This window comes from Pinus tabuliformis, chromosome 2_2 (assembly GCF_031772625.1).
Source record: "Pinus tabuliformis cultivar Carrire ecotype Pingquan chromosome 2_2, CPIR1, whole genome shotgun sequence".
Lineage (NCBI taxonomy): Eukaryota > Viridiplantae > Streptophyta > Pinopsida > Pinales > Pinaceae > Pinus > Pinus tabuliformis.
This window is the reverse complement of record NC_142300.1, coordinates 242,044,946-242,063,678: the sequence shown is the minus strand read 5'-3', so window position 1 is coordinate 242,063,678 and position 18,733 is coordinate 242,044,946. Positions and strand designations below refer to the sequence as shown.

General features: G+C 36.2%; 1 pseudogene; it reads left to right on the top strand.

Annotated features, from left to right (window-relative positions):
* Positions 1 to 17,856: 17,856 nt before the first annotated feature.
* LOC149192185 (uncharacterized) lies at positions 17,857 to 18,408 on the top strand (annotated as a pseudogene).
* Positions 18,409 to 18,733: the final 325 nt, after the last annotated feature.

The window sequence follows — 18,733 nt, the reverse complement described above, 5'->3', positions numbered from 1 at the left end:
GGCTGAAACAATGGAAGCATCAGCCCAACAGTCAGGAGACTCAGCATAATCGACAGTGCAAACACCAAATGAAGCACCCATGGACATACCAATAGGGCCGATTGAGATCGAAATGAATTGACTCAGGGATGAGTCAAAGAATTGTGGTCGGGGCCTTTTGGGGCCTTCATTTTTATTTTGGATTTTTTATTATTATTTTGGCTTATCAAAGAATGAGGAGGAAATGGGTGGCAGAAACAATGGTTAGTTTGCGAGGAGGACAACTGGACAGTAAAGTAGGAACAAGCAGTTGCAGAGGGGTTGTGGCAAAGTGTCAGTAGAAGATAGAGGCAACCAAGTAGACATGAAGGAGGAGTGGCAACCAAGGGGAAGAACAACCGAGAAGGAATTGGCAGTCCAAGTGGCAGGGAAAATATAAAAGGATAAGGCCTATAAGGAAAAGGGGTTGGTCTATCGATTATTGTTGTTGGCATTATGGATGGGATAGTGGTTGTAGTAAGATAGAACCAGACTGTAGGGACATGGTCGAGTAGGACCATTGAGTTAGAGAATGACCCTATGAGTCTGTAAATGAGTATTCTTTGTAATCATCTGTGGTGAATGTCGATATGTCATGTAATGGTTTACTATTGAATTAATATGAAGTAAAGTCAAGACTGGTTGCTTAGCATGATGCATATGGTTGTTTATGATGTGGTGACCCAATTAAAATTTAAATGTCCTGTGAGATTCATGCATGTATTATTTTCTTAGTATTGGATAGTATGTTATTATCTTGATTATGTATGTGATTTTGTTTATCTATTATTGGTTGATGCATCCTTGATTCCATCACGAACCCTTATTAGTTATGGTCACGACACGCCTTGGGTGAGACTCCTTACTCCTTGGGTAAGGTGAAAATACCAGCGTTTTCCTAGACTACAATGATCCATTTTTGGCTATTCGCACTTGAACCCAAGGTCTTCTCCCCTGATGACTCTTTCGTGCCAACAAGGTCCAAAAATGAGTGATCCAAATGAGCGTGGTGCAAGTGAGCGCTAATCAAGCGAGCGTGTTGGAATTTAGTTCCATTGCAGAATCACATCTAAGGTCTGAGCAGTGCAACTACCAGGGGGGTCTCTCCATTTTGAGATACCCAAAGACCAGGAGTGAGCAAAGTACTGGAAAAATATAAGTATCAACCTCTCAGCACTGCCTATCCATACCTTGCATGAGCTACACCAAGGAGTTTCAGATGAGCTCCATGTATGAGAGCATTGTTGATTATCGACGAGGTAAAAACTAGCAATCAACAAATTTTTATAGAGAAAGAATAGGCCTTGCAGACCTGTGACAAGGTGATGTAGCATAATCAGCAGCTAGAGACAACCCTTACCCACGTATTCAGTGAGCTCCCTAAGCTCCAAATTTCAGTAGAGGAGGCCTCAACAGAGAAAATTTACAAGTTAGCTGTTGTGGTAAAGGAATCCACGGAAGAAATTGGAAAGGTAAGGTTTGAACTGCAGTGGCATATTTCAGATCTTCAACTGAAGCTATAGCCAACCACTCATCCAAAAGTTAGAGTGTAGCACGAGGCTTGTATGAAAGCAGACATGACTATTATGGAAGCTGCAGTCAAGGACTACATCCAATTGTTTGAGCAGACAATGGAGATGTGGACCTTGTTGCAGGATGATCCACACTTGCAGACGATCACAATAGACATTTGTAAAAAGCAACTGCAGTTTGATGAGATCAGCGTGAACCTTAGAATGTGTGTAAAGGTTCACCAGACTTCTGGAAGCGAAGTTCATCCAGACCTAGATTGATGAGTTGCATCGGAATGCCTCTATTATTTCCTCATGGACATAGCCATGGGCCAATGAGGCAAGTCAAATGTCATGAACAATCCAGAGCAAGTTAAAATCTATTCAGTAGATGCAGAGAACCATGGGCCTTACAGTCGAAGGTCTAATGATGGAGAAATTAGTTGAAGAGGTTTGCTAGGCCACCACGCATGGAACAACGGATCTTCAAGCATTGAAGATAGAATTCAACAATGTGTAAGCAAAGGTTGAGGAAACACTAGCAGAGTGACTCAAGATGAGTCATGAATTTGTGTTGAGGGCTTGTTGGGATGGGGTCCCCTCGGTCAGATTTTGTTAAGTTTTGTTACAAATTGTAAAGTCTTTGCATTTAGAGGAGTGGAGCACAAGTAGCACAAGTCGAGAGGAGTCAAAGGGGCTTTAGGAAGGTCAAAGCCACTTAGTTTGTTAGAGTCAAGATGTTTTGAGACTCGCCCATGGTTCGCAGACCATGGTATTGTAATGAAAAAGAATATAAAAGGAAGTCATAGAAGAGTCATAAGATAAGAAAAGTAAGAATAGTGCATGATTTGGGTCTGATTTGATCTATTCCGTACTTGGATGAAGGGGAAGGGTGCTACAACTCTTTGCGCGGAGACCTTGGTAATTCCGCAGCTGAGTGCATGGGCCCCTGCAACTGTGTGCGTAGGGTTGGAAGGAACTGTAACTGAAGATCTAAATCTTAATAAAGACTTATTCTAAAGAACTATCTGTGTATCTGTTTATTACTATTTTATTTTTGAATTTATTGTATCCATGATCTGTTGAATTCATTTAATCAGAAAAAGTACTTAATAGGTTCACACATACATAGATATGTTTATTTATATGATGTTATGCATGATTTTATTTATAGTATTAAGTCTGTGTACTTTTAATTACTGTAAGTTTCATGTTTCAAGGTTTAGGGTTCGCGAAGGTCAAGGAAAGCCCTAGATCTATAGAAAACACATGACATAACCCTTTGGATGCAGAAACTTGGCTCTAACATCCCCCAATACTACCTGGGGTGAGACTACAACATGCGGTACGTAGGTTGTTTCTGAAAGGGCCAGTAGTGTAGGGTTTTGTTGGTTAGCGCAACTAACTCCGAACCTAGGTCCATGCCCCCTCAAGTCAACATGCATTACCTCTTGAAAATACATAGGGATAATCTACACATATTCGGTCGAAGTTGATAAAGCCACCAGGTTTATTGAATGTATTCAACACATCTACCAACAAGTTCATAAAATCTTGGATAATGTCAATCAAAAGTATAAACATTGAAATGATCAACATCAAGTGCCACATAAGTTTCAGGTGGGCCACAAAGTTTGGTTGCATTTGCAGAAAGAATGCCTTGCCGGAGCCCATAAAAAATTTTGACCACTCTGATATGGGCCTTACATCATCACCAAGGTTGTCGGAGACAACTATTTTGAGCTCAGTATCCCTCCATTCCTTAAGTTGCACCTAGTATTCAATGTGATCACCTTCGACCATACTTTCCACCATTGTTGGACACATTAGACATTAATGAGCAGTTGACACCAATAGAGCTCAACCCAGATTGCATTAAGAAGGCCACAACTGATACGATCATGGAAACATAGATCAAGAACAATCACCAATAGAGGATCCAACTGTATTGGGTTGTCAAATCTATCCATCTCATGTACCCAGACAAGTGGCTCACGAGGGACAAAGTTCATCGGAAGCTTCCCCGTCTCATGGAGGCACTCAACACAATGGGGATCATTGTTTCCTAAGGTGGGAGGACTGACCCAAGTGGATATTGGTGGCCAATTTCCAATTCCACTTGGATCCCCAACACTATTTTCTTTTAGTTTCCTTAATTCTAGCACAAATTTCTATTTTTGGCAGTTTTTCAGGTCGTGAACTTCTAAAGCCGTTTTGAGGCCCTAAACAATTTTTTTTGGAAAATGTGCCAAACCCATAACCTAGTAGTTAGGGGATTTCTGGGAAAATTTATTTTCCTCGGATATATCTTTCTAACGAGGTATTGTGCATGCCAAACAAAGATAATATTCCCAAATTACAACCCTAGGAAGTTGGCATTCAAGCTAATCCCAATAGGGCCAACAAACTTTTAACACTTTATCTCCTAGGGTTAGGTTTTTGGATGTTTAGAGTTTCCATTGTTTCTCAATAATAAAAGGCCTTCGAGCCTCATTGTAACACATTTCAGAAGGCATGTAGCCATCACATCTCTTCTTAGAGATAAACCATAACCTTTCTCAATAATAAAAAGGCCTTCGAGCCTCATTGTAACACATTTCACAAGGCATGTAGGTATCACATCTCTTCTTAGAGATAAGCTACCATCAACCAAGCTAGTTTGTTTCTCTTATGTATGTTAATAGTTTTCAACAATTGCTATTTATTAATTATTTTTTGTTTCGTTATATCTCTTTATTTTGATTTGAATATGCATTTTATTATGTTCCTTCATAAATCTCGATCATACAACTTATTGCATATTAACCAATAATACCATGTTAGGTGAAAAAATCATAAAAACATTAGAAACATATTCAATGTAAATGTTTATTCTCACGGTCTTCATAAATTTGTTGCATTCATTTTATTTTCACTTCTTTGAGTTGTTTTAGAATGTCATTTTTATTTTTGATAAATTACACCCATATATTTATAAATGTAATTACTGAATATGAAGGATATTCAATATATGAAAAAATAAGCTTTATCCATACAAGTTTCAATATATAAAATAAAAAAGTGATTGTGACCTCAATGTACATGGGTTTTCACTCTCCCTACATATTTCAAATTTGTCTAAATGACATTTTATTAAAAAATATTACTCACACAAACCCACTTTAAGGAGAGAGAATACAGAAACCATAAACCATGTTGGTCTAAACAATGATCTACAAGAAACTTTTATGATTGAAATGGATAATATGTGCATCCCATACTTCTCGTCAACTTAATGGGCCACATGGTGACATTGGCAATGCCAATAGTCACTAAGAACACTTCATATACCCAAAGTTTTAAAATACCATTCTTAAACTTCTAAGTTTATTATTAGATTCAACCATTTAACTAATGGCAATTTAAAGTGAATTTATTTATAACGATAATAACGAAAACCATCAAATCTCAACTTATTAAGATCTTAATAAGTTATTTATGAGAATTATTTATACTCATTAAAAGTTTAATAAATTATTTATGGAAATTGAGAAAGTATAATAATTATTTTTCCCGCTGATTAACACATTTTATTATCCTTATTCCAATATTAGAATATTTTAAATAAAATATCATTTAAATTATCATAACAAACTTATTATAAAAATATATTATTTTCAATTTTATCCATAATTATTTAGTTTTAATTTTAAGAATGGAGCTACGTGAAGCTTACTTTACAGAGGCTAAGGTTTCCTTAGCCACTTGAACCCTCTGCATCACACTTTTCTTAGAGAAAATATATTTCATTCAAGTTATGGGTCCGATCGTGTGTTACGATTGGTTGTGCAACTGTGAGTTGGGTTGCAGGGGAAAAACAAGAGGGAGTTTTGTGCAATGGAATCTACCACGGGGGATTTTTCCCCTCCAACCTCATTAGCATCTCCTCAGTTGTGCACCACATCATCTCCTGTAATAGTTGCCTTCAATGCATTAGTTCAAAATTGATTGAAAGGGGTTAAACTAGGAATGAGAAATTTGTGAGGAGATTGGAAATCATTCTAAAGGTTCAAGCAAATCCTAGTAGATCTAGAGATACAACTCTAAATATTGCTAAAAGAGGCTTTGTAGGAAAATTTATGAGAATCTTTCCATCCCCTAATTCCTTCAGGAAATGGGTGGTCAAGAATATGAAGCCTTTGGTTAAGGGACAAATCAAATGTGTTTTTTTGGGAAAGGATTCTTCACTTTCCTTTTTGAGCACAAAGAAGATAGGGATTTGATATTTCGAAATGAACCATATTTTATGAGAACCCAAGGGTTGTATTTGGACAAATGCACATTGGATTTTAACTTGGAGAATGATTTCCCATCTACTATTCTAGTTTGGGTCAAATTATCCCATCTCCCTCTTCACTATTTGGATGAAGATACCTTGAGAAATGTTGGAAATGCATTAGGAAAATATATAGATAGGCCAACAGTTAGAGATTCAATGGAAGACAATTCTAGGATTTTCATTGAAGTCTATTTAGAGAAAGGTCTTCCTAAAGAAATCCAAATCTCTTTAGATAGATGGTGATCCATCAATGTTATACGAGATATATGATTGCAGATAAAAGTATCTCCCCTATGTCGGTGGCTAACCTAGAACAACAAAGAGACAATAAACCCAATGATTTTCCTTTTAGTAAATAGATGACAGACTGAGGCCTACTTGGAATCCTTCGCACACTTTGCTCCTTCTTTAGCTTGGAAGCTCCAATTCCAAATCTGAATGCCAAAATTATAACTTGCACAGTAACAAGCCAAGAAACGACGAGATCTATGTAGTATCAACTAAATACTTCATTCAATAGATCAACATGGTATTGAAATATATGAAATAACAACATCACACAGGAAAAAAATGAATTATTTGCATCAATATAAATGGAAGGAGATTACAACCATAAGTAGTAGTTGATCTTGTAGAAGAGCTCCTCCAAGTTGTTGACTTGTCCTTTCCTTCTCACAATATGCACCTCCAATCACTCTAAATGCATGAGATAATGATCACTCACTGTAGTATCATAAGGGTAGAATCACTCTCAAAAATCCAACCCCCAACCACATAGAAGGTTGGGAATATATAAAGAAGTAGGGTAAGTTGGGATTTCTTATCCAATTACCAATCTAGGGTTTGCGATCCAACTTTGATGGAGGGATAGGATCAAAGGATAAGTGGTGAAAACTAGAAAGTAGGGTAGGATACGATCCAAATGTTTTATCAAAGGTAAGTAGTTAAAACAACTTCTAGAAACTCCTTGAAGGGGAAGCTTCCAGAATCCTGATCATTTTCCCAGATTTATAGAACCAACATAGGTGCAAAGGGGAGAAACCTAATGGTGACCAACACAGGCTACAATGGAGCAACCTGTAGGTTATCACACCCCAGTAGGGATGCAAGGAGCGTTGGTCCTAAACCTGGCTCAAATGATACAATTTAGGGTTGAAATTCTGGGGGATGAAGGGAACATGATTAGGGCTTTGTGCAAGATGGTGATAAGGGGGAATAGGATGTTGATTGATCCCATTAGGAGGCTCACTGATTGGATGTGAAAAAATTTCCTATAGCAATCCAACCTATAGATTATGATCAAATCTCGTTCAAGTGTAGGCATTGTCATGATTATGGACACTTCTCAAGAAAATTCCCCAAAAAAGGTGAAACTATAGATATCTAAGACTATTAACGACAATGGAAGACTCAAAGGAAGATAAAGGGCATGAATCAAAAATCATCTTAGAAATATCAAAACCTCAGGTCTTGGAAGCCTCACAACTCCTCAGGAAATAATCTAGTGGATTTGATCCAACAGGAAAGAGAAGTAGACTCTGATAAAAATGCCAAATCGATGAACCCATTTGCCTTTGTGGAGGGTGATATCGATGAAGGATATGTATATTAGGAAGATGAAAATGAAAATGCTCATTAGGAGACAAGAATATGTAGATCAAATGGAATCATAAGGACCCTCAAATCTAGAAGATGACCCTATGATCCAAGCTACAGAGGAGGAACATAGATATGAAGAACAAGAAAATTTAATGTCTTCGAAATCAAGAAACATTTCACAGGGAAATTTTGTTTCAATAGAGTATATATCTAAAATTAATGTGGAAAGAGATGTTGAGGGTCTGAGAAAAGAGGTTTTTCATTCATCCTGAACCAGAAGGAACCATCAAGAATCTTCAGTTTTTGAATTTATAAACAAAAAGCAGAGGGTGAAAAGGAAATCCTTGAAAAACCACATAAGAAATTAGGTCACCACACATATAAATATGTTATAATTACATATGTAGATAAGGATAAAATATTAGGTTCTCAAAGTTCATTAGAAGAGGTATCTCAGACAACTCCTAAACAAACCCAAGACAAGGAATTGGAGGAAAAAAAGAAGCCACTTTTGGAAAAAAGGAGAGAAAGATAGATGATGCTTCTGCACCTACAAAGAAGGATGAATAAGGTAATGCTTCCCCCTCTCCATCCTTTTAAGAAGTGTTAAAGAATAATTCAACCCCCGCGCGCGTCCCCCCAAAGACCTCCCCCCCCCCCCCAAACCTTTAAAAAGAAGTAGGAAAGACCACAAAGTCCAACTCCCAGAAAGCACCAAGCATCATTGATTTAATAGGAATGCCTTATAAATATTGGGGACTCGACTAGAGCCATAATCAACAAAGGGGAGATCTCTTCAAATGACTAAAGAATCTGAATCAATATGCCAAGTAAATTTTGTAATTTGTTAGACCAATTTTGGTGTATCTACAAGTGGACTTGTCCTAAAATTGCTTTACTTTCTTTAAAGGAAAAAGATAAAAAAAAAATTATGTAGGTGGATGAAAGAGATTTTGTTTGTTGAGACCAAGATCATGGATTGTATTGTCATATCTATGCATGATTTAATCACTTTGAGCATTTATCCTAGATCTTTTTTAATAAGAAATATATTCTTGGTTCTTGTTAAATTAATTGTCCTCTTTTTTTGTATTCTTTCTAATTTGAATAATTATCTCAATGGTAAATTGAGATGTAAATTGACAATTTTATCTGTAACTAAGAAAAAATTATAAAAGAAATGTGCATAAATATGACAATAAATGCCAATTATTTTATTTTAAGTTAAATTATTTTGTATTTCATGTAATGCATAATAAAGAGATACAATCACAATGTTGTAGGGTGATTACCACTGAGTAAACCAACCATGCTTCGATTGATTGTTTTTCATAATGGGTTTTATGAACCATTGATAATAATCACAACTACCCATACAAAAAAGAGGGGATTGTGGATGATACCAACAACATGATTATTACTATGCATCATATGGGATATCTAGGAGAATATAGAAAGGAAATTTGAGCCTATGTCAGACTAAATGTATATATTTATCAAGGTTGTCTCTTCTATGTGTTGTAATTCAACCAATTTCATAGTTTCCTCTATTATTTCCTATGGGACTAAACATGGTTCCTCCTCATCCAACAGAATGGGATTGTGTGGAAAACCTCCAAATGGTTTTCCTAGGTCCCTATATTGGTCATGCTGTGATACTAGAGCAACCAAAAACTCCACTCTAAGGACTCCTTTATACAAGACCTTGAAATTGGTTTCAAAGGTTTTGAGAGCTTTTCTTGTTTAATATTGGGCATTCTAAACCTTTGAGATTCAAAACCATAATCATCTTCATGGTCCACATTGTTTCCACATCATTTCCACAAGATTGTAAAGTTTTTTGTCGCTTGTCCACAAATACATAGGGCCAATGACCCAATCCTGCATCTCCTTCAAGATAATATCTAGAGAGATTTTTTGTTTGATTGTTGCCATCTCTATTCTAATGTTGTCACTTGCCACTTAGTTTCATTAGAGCACAAAATGTGGTATCATTGTTCAACCTCTCGTGCCTCTCCTACTAAGTGTGTCAAATGGATTGGGTGGGGGGATGATGAAGCTTCAATGGTCCCTCTCGACCCCTTATATTTCTTCCCTCCTCTCAACCATTTCACTCATATACAAAATTGCACCACACCTTACCACCATGTATCTCTTTGACTCTTTCAAATACACCTTATCCCAGGGAGTTCTCCTATCCTAATATGTGCTTGAGACTAGTTCTTCTAACCAAAGGCTTAAAATAGAGAGAGCCAACCAAAATAGCAAAAGACTAAACAACAAAACTAGGTTAGAATTCTAACCAAACCAATTTTTTTTTAATGCAATCATACTTACATACCCCATCATCCTTGCTAAAGACCTTGTCTCCTACTGAATCATGTCTAAGCCTTTACAATCATTTCTTAGATTTCAAGTTGATGTCCTTTCAAAAACGGTCATAATGATCAGAGATTGCACCAAAGAAATTAACCTATCCAACTTCGAGAGCCTTCCATCCTCTCTACGATATTATGTTTTGAAAAAATAGATTTCCCACTCCCTACCATAACTCCCATAATTAAATTGAGTATGGAATATAACTCTATTGTGTTGTCATCCCAAAAAGCAAGTGGCACACGTGAACGATCACTTTCCTAGTTGTGTTGTATTCCTCTTATGATAGCACCCCATATAATGATAAATGATAAATGTCAATTATAATTATTATTGAAATATCTACTAACTCATTTATTAAAAAACCATATTTATATCGCTAATTGAATCGAAAATGAGTTTGCACGATAATATTTAAATATATTTTCTTTTTGTTTGGTTTATTAGTACTAATTAAAATTGTAAGAGAGTTTATATAAATAAATTTAAAAAATGGGAGACGCACTTAATATTATCTTTTAAAAATTTACAATTAATTAATTTTTTTGGTTAACTAATTATGATTTAATTTAATTTAATTTTGATATATTTAGTAAAATATAATTATTTAAACTTAGATGTTTTTTTTTAATAATAAATTAATGTAATTAAAAAAAATTAAGAAAAATACAAAGGATGTAAATTAGTACATTTATCTAGAAAGAATTAAAAGATACTTACTAAAATATAGTAATAATATTTTTTTTGGTTAGTTAAGATCTTCTATTGAATCATAAACATTGGTATATAAAGTTTAAAGTTTTTCTTACTCGTGATCATGGTATGCTACAAGGGAAAAGAAACCGATGATAGTGAAGGAAACTGACTAACTTCCCAGCATCAAAATACTCAAAAATATAAGTTTAGTACTAGTTATCCTACTTTTACACAATTGTCTAGAAGGAATGTCAAAGTTACTAAATATCATCTACTAGGTGTAGGTAGCTATGCAACTAATTATGGAAAGAAAATAAATTTCCGAAGCCAAAATATCAACCAAGAGATCCTGGTCATTTGTCAAAAGACGCTACTGGGGTTGGGTCTTGTGCACTTGAGCATGATGGATGTTTGTGACCATACTAAAAATGAGCTTCAATATGTTCCAGGCAGGCATCGAGGCTAACCAAACAGGAGTGTCAGTGGTGTTGGACCTTTTGGATTTCATTGAGGCATGCAATTATCTCATTACAATCCTCATATTTTTCTTTGTGCAGTTGTCCCAAGAGCATCTTCATTTTCCTCTGAAGGGTGGAGTTGAGGTATTGATTATGCCATCCCCTGGTGTAGCCAGGGTCAAGGACCCATCTAGTAACTTTAGTTTGAATTTTAGAGTCATAATAGGTCTGATGATCATTAGTGGTTAAAGCTTCCAATTGTTGAATGTCTTCCTGAATTTCAGGTGGGGTAGAAGAATGGAAAATAGTAGTAGTAGATTGGGCTTGAGGCCTACTCAAAGGGCAATGAAATCTAGACCCCTTGTGAGAGAGCATCCTCAATCGTGGCATGGTGTTCGGGAGCACACAAGACACAAGGCTAGTGAACCCCCAAAGTAGGTGAGGATCAATGAACCAAGCAACACTAAACTAGAACAAGGATATGAGAGAGGTTAGAAATTACATCCATGCTAACTAAGGGATCAGATGAAAAAATAGTGGTAGAGGGGGTCAGTTACAGGGGGGAGATTTTGCGGAGAATTAAAGAGAAAAAAACCAAAACACCTGAAGGGTTTTCAATGCCACTTGGACACCTTGTACACCAAACATAGAATTCCACCATGTAGATAAAACCAGACTGAAAAACTTGTAGACTAGACATAGGATAATTTATTGAGTTGGTGTTGGACCACCAATATCTAAGTCATTGTGTTCAAAGATAGTTGCTTCATTGGATGACGTGAATTCCAAAACTGACATTCCCTACAATATTTCTCATGAATTGAGTCTCAATCTTTGTTAAAAGGTGGACGTTATACGGGCCCAGGCTAGGGAGGCCAAGGCCTTCACTTAACAAGGAGCTAGAAAAGCTAGTGCTGCAATGGAAATACCCCATCTATGACTAGGAATAACCTCTTGTATAATATAAAAGGTCAAAATGACAACAGGGAAGGTAAGAACACCTAGTGGAAATGGAGTATGTCATATTAATGTGCTTGAATGTTGAGGTTGGTGGCATGTGCACATGCATGGGGTGAGATGGCCATGTCATTCCCCTTGTTAAATATTGAGGCAACAAGGTGTCAACCTTCCCCATCCCTCTTCCTCTGGCTCAATTTTTGACACCCATTAGAAATTCAAAAATAATAATAATTAAAATAACCACTTAAAATAATAATTAAATATTTTTTATATTTAAAAAAAACACAATAATTTAAAAACTAATTCCTTTTAGTAAATAATTATTATAAAAAAAATCAACAATAAATTCTTTTCGAAGAGACGTTGAAAAGACATCTATTCTTAGGATATATATTTTATTGTATAATATTTAATATTGTATAATATCTAATATTTGAGTTGTTCACACAACATCCTAAAATCTATTCTTAGGATATATATTTTATTGTATAATATTTAATATTGTATAATATCTAATATTTGAGTTGTTCACACAACATCCTAAAAAAATTCTATGTTATGTTAAAAATGATGTAAATTAAAATCACGTTTAAAGAATTTTTATGTAAATATAACTTTCATGTTTTAATTTTTTTATTTATTTATTTTATTTTATTTTATTTTTATTATGAAATAGAAATGCATACAAAGCTTGATATTAATTTTTTTAATATTTTTTATTAATTTAGTGTTGTGGAAAAATTCACACAAAAGGAGTTATTTTTGTACAAATTTATGGCCTTATTAAGGTTCCCAGATAACAAAATATATGACCAATTCAATCACAGAAAGGAACCCCGATATATATGCTCAAGAAGTCAATCATGCATGTAGCCTCTACACTAAGTGTTTGAGCTCACACCTGTAGCCCTAGAAGATTGGTGATGGGTGTTGGATTCGATGTTGAAAGTCTACGCTCCAACCAAGAGATATTGTCTACTACAACAGATCTACTACTTGCACACATGCATCACCAAAAAAAGACAAAAAGTATCCTTCCTCTAAAGATGTTAGCTCAAATAAACGTTAACATGTATAATCAACCATAATCATAGATTTACAGAAAAGGGAACATGTAATTTCATTAATCATAAACAAAATTGTACAATTATACCTTCAACAAATGAGATCCTCTCCTCAATATTATAGCATGGTCTCCTTCTCCCAATATAATAAATCTCTTGCGCTATGGTATGGATACTCTCTCTAACCCCCTTTCCTCTTGGTGAGATTATATCGATTCATTCTATCCTCCAGGTGAATGTATCTAGACACCTAGGGGCTTGAGAATTTAGGAATTTTCTATAATAATAAACCCCTATCCAAATCATACACAAGTGGATCAAGTTGATCTCATTAGGAATGACAAACTCTAGAAACCTTTTTCACAATTATGAGTTTTATCTCAATTATCTCAATTATGAAATAATTATTATCTCATAATTATAAAATTGTGAAAAAATAATCATGGTAAATAACTCAATTATGTAATTCCACCCTTTTAACATGGGATAAATCTCATATAAGTAAAAGAAAAATTCAAAGGGGATGCATTTTAGCTAGAAACCGAGGTAAGTTGATATTGGGTTTCTATCACTATAATGGAATGGTAAATAGGTTATAACAGATGCCCCCTAATGCATGAGATTAGAAGAGAAAATAATGGGAAACTCAAATATAAAAATAGGAGGAAGGAGCCAAGATTGTGAATCTGGATTATAATAACTCAAGTGTTGAAGTTTGAACTCTGATGATAACATCCCCGAGGTGGGCATACCCATGCTTGGTCATAAAGAGATACTGAACATGGACGCTAGATATACACTACAAATCCATGTCATGAAATTCTAAGACATAGAAATGAGAAATAAATAGTGGATCCATGTGACACATCAAAAATATCATAGCCACCAACAAATATAGTATAGATCTATGCCGTAGTATACATCGGTAGGAATATAGACACATAACATACGTGAGGTGTCTTAGAGTAGTCCTCAAAGTACATAAGTGATACATAACTTCAACGCAACCTGGGAAGGGTGCAATATAAGAGTTAAATGTCCCTAACCCAGGGTCTTTAACATAACCTCGATGGTACAAATATATGGCATGTGAATAAATGAGCTGATGTTGAGCATGGTAGAAATCGTTTGATTACTAGCCAATGAGGTGTACCATTAAAAGACAAGAGGGGACCCGTCAATGATGAAAATGAACCCCAAGGTACCTAGTAAAGTCAACTAAGTGTGAATATATGAGTGGATGTCGAACATCCGCAGACTCGACTGATTAGGATCCAATTATGTAAAACCATTGTTAATTGTAAGGAAACCTTCCAATAAGGTTTGAAAGCTCCAAGGTACTACTTGTTCCTTGATCAAGCTCCTGGAAAATGAGCTAAAGTCGAGAGGAGAAGATCTATTGGGGGAAGACCTTGATGTACCCCCCATCAATTGACACAAAATAGATCGAGATGATGTAATGGATGGATGAAGTCATGAAGCAATGGAATAGAATTGATACAAGGATGGTAGAATAAAAAAGGTCAATACGAAACTGCAAATTGCTGACATATATTGAGGCTTCCCTTGAACATTGTTCTAGCCACTACAACAACACCCAAATTTTTGGGCACGTTCAAAATTTCGGGTACCCCACCACTTGCCCCAAGTTACTAGATTTTTTGTTAAGACCCCCAGTCAGTTTCTCTCCCCTCGACCTTGCCTATCCAACCCCTGTGGGGCACCCACTCACGTTTCATGCATTGCATTCACACATCACATTTTGTCTTAGATATAGGCCTTACGACTGCATTAGGGTTTCAAAGGTTAATGGCCTCATTAATGTGTTAAGAGTTTTTCATGATTTTAAAAATAATCTTTGCATGATACATACCGCGATCAATGGATGTCCTATATTTGAACAACCATGCATTCAAGGTGGCTTCCCATAAGAGTGAAAATATTAGGGTTTGGTAGAAACCCTAGATTGTTAGAAGAGTGATTCCCCCCTATTGTCACCAAATTCACATGCCTCTAGGGGTGCACTCTCCTCGACATCACATGGTATCATTGTGGGAGTCATAACATCACATTTTCCTCAGGCCCTTGGTAGATCCTTCACCTCAACATGTGCATTAGGGTCTATGGGAATTATAGCTTTCCCTTGCATCCTTATAACTCTGGAATGTGTGATTGAAGGTCCAACCCTATTCTGAAATTAGTCCTCACTCTCTAAGATGTATGTTAACAGATACTTCTAAGCATTTATCCTATGAGTAGGAAATTACCTTGGGCCTCATCTAATACCATGATCGCTGGTGATTAGTAAGCCCGTTAAGGTGCTTGGATGCTAAGTTGATTTCCAAATTAAAGCATGATACCTTGATTTGGAATACTTAGGACTCATGTTCCTTTAATGAGTTATTTCCATTATTTTCCATGCTTTCACATGAAAATATATACATGTGTATGTTGTTTAGGTAAACTAATTGGTTTTGTTTCATCTTCTCTACAGGGATCAAAGGAAGGTGGCTCGGGCACATATCCAACGAGGCAACCATTTATCACAAAACTAATGTCAAATGTGAACTTTAAGGGTTTTGACATATTGTAGGGAATTGTTAAACACACACATGGCAGCAACAAAATAGGAAAGATAAACATGAGAGTGCACTTATTATTAAAAAATGATATACATTTATATTACATGGTGCGACCCTTGGATTCATATTCCAAGTGGTCTCTTGGACTCCTTTTTGCTGTTCAGCTTCCACACCAACCCTTAGAGGATTATGTGTCCAACATTCCCCCCCTTAATCCGAAGGGTTATGTATGAGTCCAAGAAGAGAGTTGTAATACAAGATGTGAAAAAAAATGCATGGTAGCACTAGGCTGAATGAGCTCTCTAAAATGTTGGTATAAGGGCGGTGGTTTAAGGATGACCACAAACACTGGAACACTTAGTGCAGTTCCCAGAACTCTTCCAAGTCTGGCATGAAGCTCAAGTCTTTTGCTAGAGGAAGTGCTCATGATTTTTTGAAGAGGGAAACCTTCAACGATGAAAGGGAGGTCTCACCCCGCATAAAAAGGAGAACCTCAACCTAAAAAGGGAGGTCTCAACCTATGATGGTTTAAGGATTACCACCAACTCTAGAATGCTTAATGCAATTCCTAGAACTCTTCCAAAACTGGAAAGAAGCTGAAGTCTTTTGATAGAGGAAGTGTCCCCAATTATTTGAAGAGCTATCACCGACTGAAGGCATGCTCAGGGGCATCTTTGTCTCTGGCTACAACTCTGAATCTGGTGTGGCAGGTTGTGGTTCAGGCTCACTTGATGTCACTTTGAAGCTTGTAGATGACCATCATTTCCCCCTTGTCAGATACAAGGTGAGAAGATGAATAAGTCTCAACTGCAAGACTATTCAATACTCTAGAACAAGTTCTAACATGTGATTGGAATATCTTCTTGGCTGTTGATGCCCATTGCCAAGAAGCAATCCATCCAAGATGAATCTTTGTTGTTGCAAGAGGTTTGTTTCTGAAGCATCTGTTTGAAGAATGACTAGTTTTATGATAGTGCTTACATGGATGAAGATTAAAACAATGATCTTTCATATGGCCAACTTGGTCATAGTGTTGGCATTTCACAATCTGTTGTTGTTGCTGTGGAAAAGGAAGAGAATCTGGAACAGCTGAAGGTGAACTGTCATGAGGAGCAAGTGAAGATGAACCATCCTGAAGAAATCTAGCACTTTCAAATTGGATTGGTTTGGAGTAGTCTGGAATATGAAAGGACATGCCCTTGTCATATCCAAGACCACTTCTATTCTTGTTGTGGACAAACTCTTCCCAAGGTCTGATCATGGGCTTGGGAAATGTAGACAGAATTTCTACATTTGCATGTACAACTGCTGCTTTATTGGGCACTAGATCTGAATCAATTATAACATTATTGTCTTGCTGTTTATGGGAGTTTGTTTCAATCTTCTAAACAGAAACAAGTTCAGAATGATGACTCCACTGTTGTAATTCTTCTTGCTATAGTTGAGATTCAAGCTGCAAAAAAGTAATGTTTTCTTGTGCATGTTGTAAAGATGTTTGAATATCTTTGAGAGTGTCTCTACTGACTTTAACTGTGCCTCCACAAGTAGATAAGATTAGAGTGCTTAATAACTCTAATAATCCATGAATTTTCTCCATTATTCAAAAAATAAAATCAATAAATGACCAAAAATGCATTTGTAGAAACAATAATGGTTTTACAAAATTAATTTGCCAACTTTTCAACACGAATTAATTTCCACTGATGTCTGTTCATGTTCTCACTTCACAATGTCTTGTACCTCAATTTCTACACAGCAAGCCCAATATTGTTGCCTTAACAAAATGTCCAGCTTGACAGGTTTGCAGCCCACAGGCTCTTCTTTTCTAGCAATAACAAGACCCCAACAGAAATGAGATTAGCTTCTATATTTCATCGACCATACACCATATAACATTAAAACCCATGCACAATAGCCTTTAACGTATTCAAAGTAGCATATAGTAGTTCCAGGTCGTGGAACTCCGCCATTCAATTTTGAACAATACAATGCCGAAGAGATTTCCTTATTCAATGCTCAACTCTCAACATTCAAATGATGATGCCAATGCACCAATACCCTACGCAACTCCAAGTTATTTAATAGTTGGATATTTCCTCTCAAACAACACAAGTAATTCACATCAGGTGAGTAAAATATCAGTGCACAAATATTAATAGCTTCAACATTGCATTCAATGCAGAATCAAAAGGTTCAGTAATGGTATTTCGGCGACTCGCAGCGTTGGTGTTTTGGAGAGGGATAACTCTATGAATTTTACGAATAATTTCTCATTGTGCTTCAAATCTTGTTTTTAATGCATTATCTCTTCTTCAATGCTTGGAATCACATCCTGATACTAGAAGCCTTTTGCTCAATGCTCATATACCTTTATATCTATATCCTTTGTAAGCATTGTCAGCAAGACACGACCATTTGAATACCTACGGCTTACCAACCTCGAAGTGATTGCCACACTTGTGAAGGTGGATGATAAGAATGCTTTCTACTCTCTATGGACTATCATAAATTCTAATTTTCCATTTTGCTTGTGAACAATGGAGATGGGAGGTAAACTGTCAAAGATAGTGGTACTTTTATCATCCAAAAAATACCCTTGGATGATGTTGGGTTAGCATATATTTGTGCAACAACATAGCACTTTTTTTTGCAATAGGTCAGGTATTGGAAACCATGGTTTCATCACTTGCATAACAACTGCCCATGTGATTTCTTAAACACATAAGTTGTTGCTATCTTAGGCTTTCTGAAAATCAAAGGGCATTCGAAGAATTAAAGAATTTCTTTCCTGATATTCTGCAGGATGCAACCTTTATCAATTCGTAAGAAAAGTGTTGAGAACCCTGCCACCACAACTCCTTAGGGTTTGAATTTTAAACCTCACGTGAGTTGTAGTTGGAGCGAAATGGAAACTTGACAGGAGGATGCCTCAAAACATGGACTTGGAAATCGAATTTCAAAGAAAACGCCTTTTGAGAGCCAACAATGTAAGCAGAGGTGAACGTGATAAAACAGGTGGAATTATTGAAGCCATATGGGAGTTGCTGGCTGCGTATAAGTGTGGAGAGCCAATGGTGTAAGTGGAGGTCCATCTGTTGGCTGTATATATTGGGAGGTATGAGCAATCGAAGGTCTGGCAACGGAGAGCAGT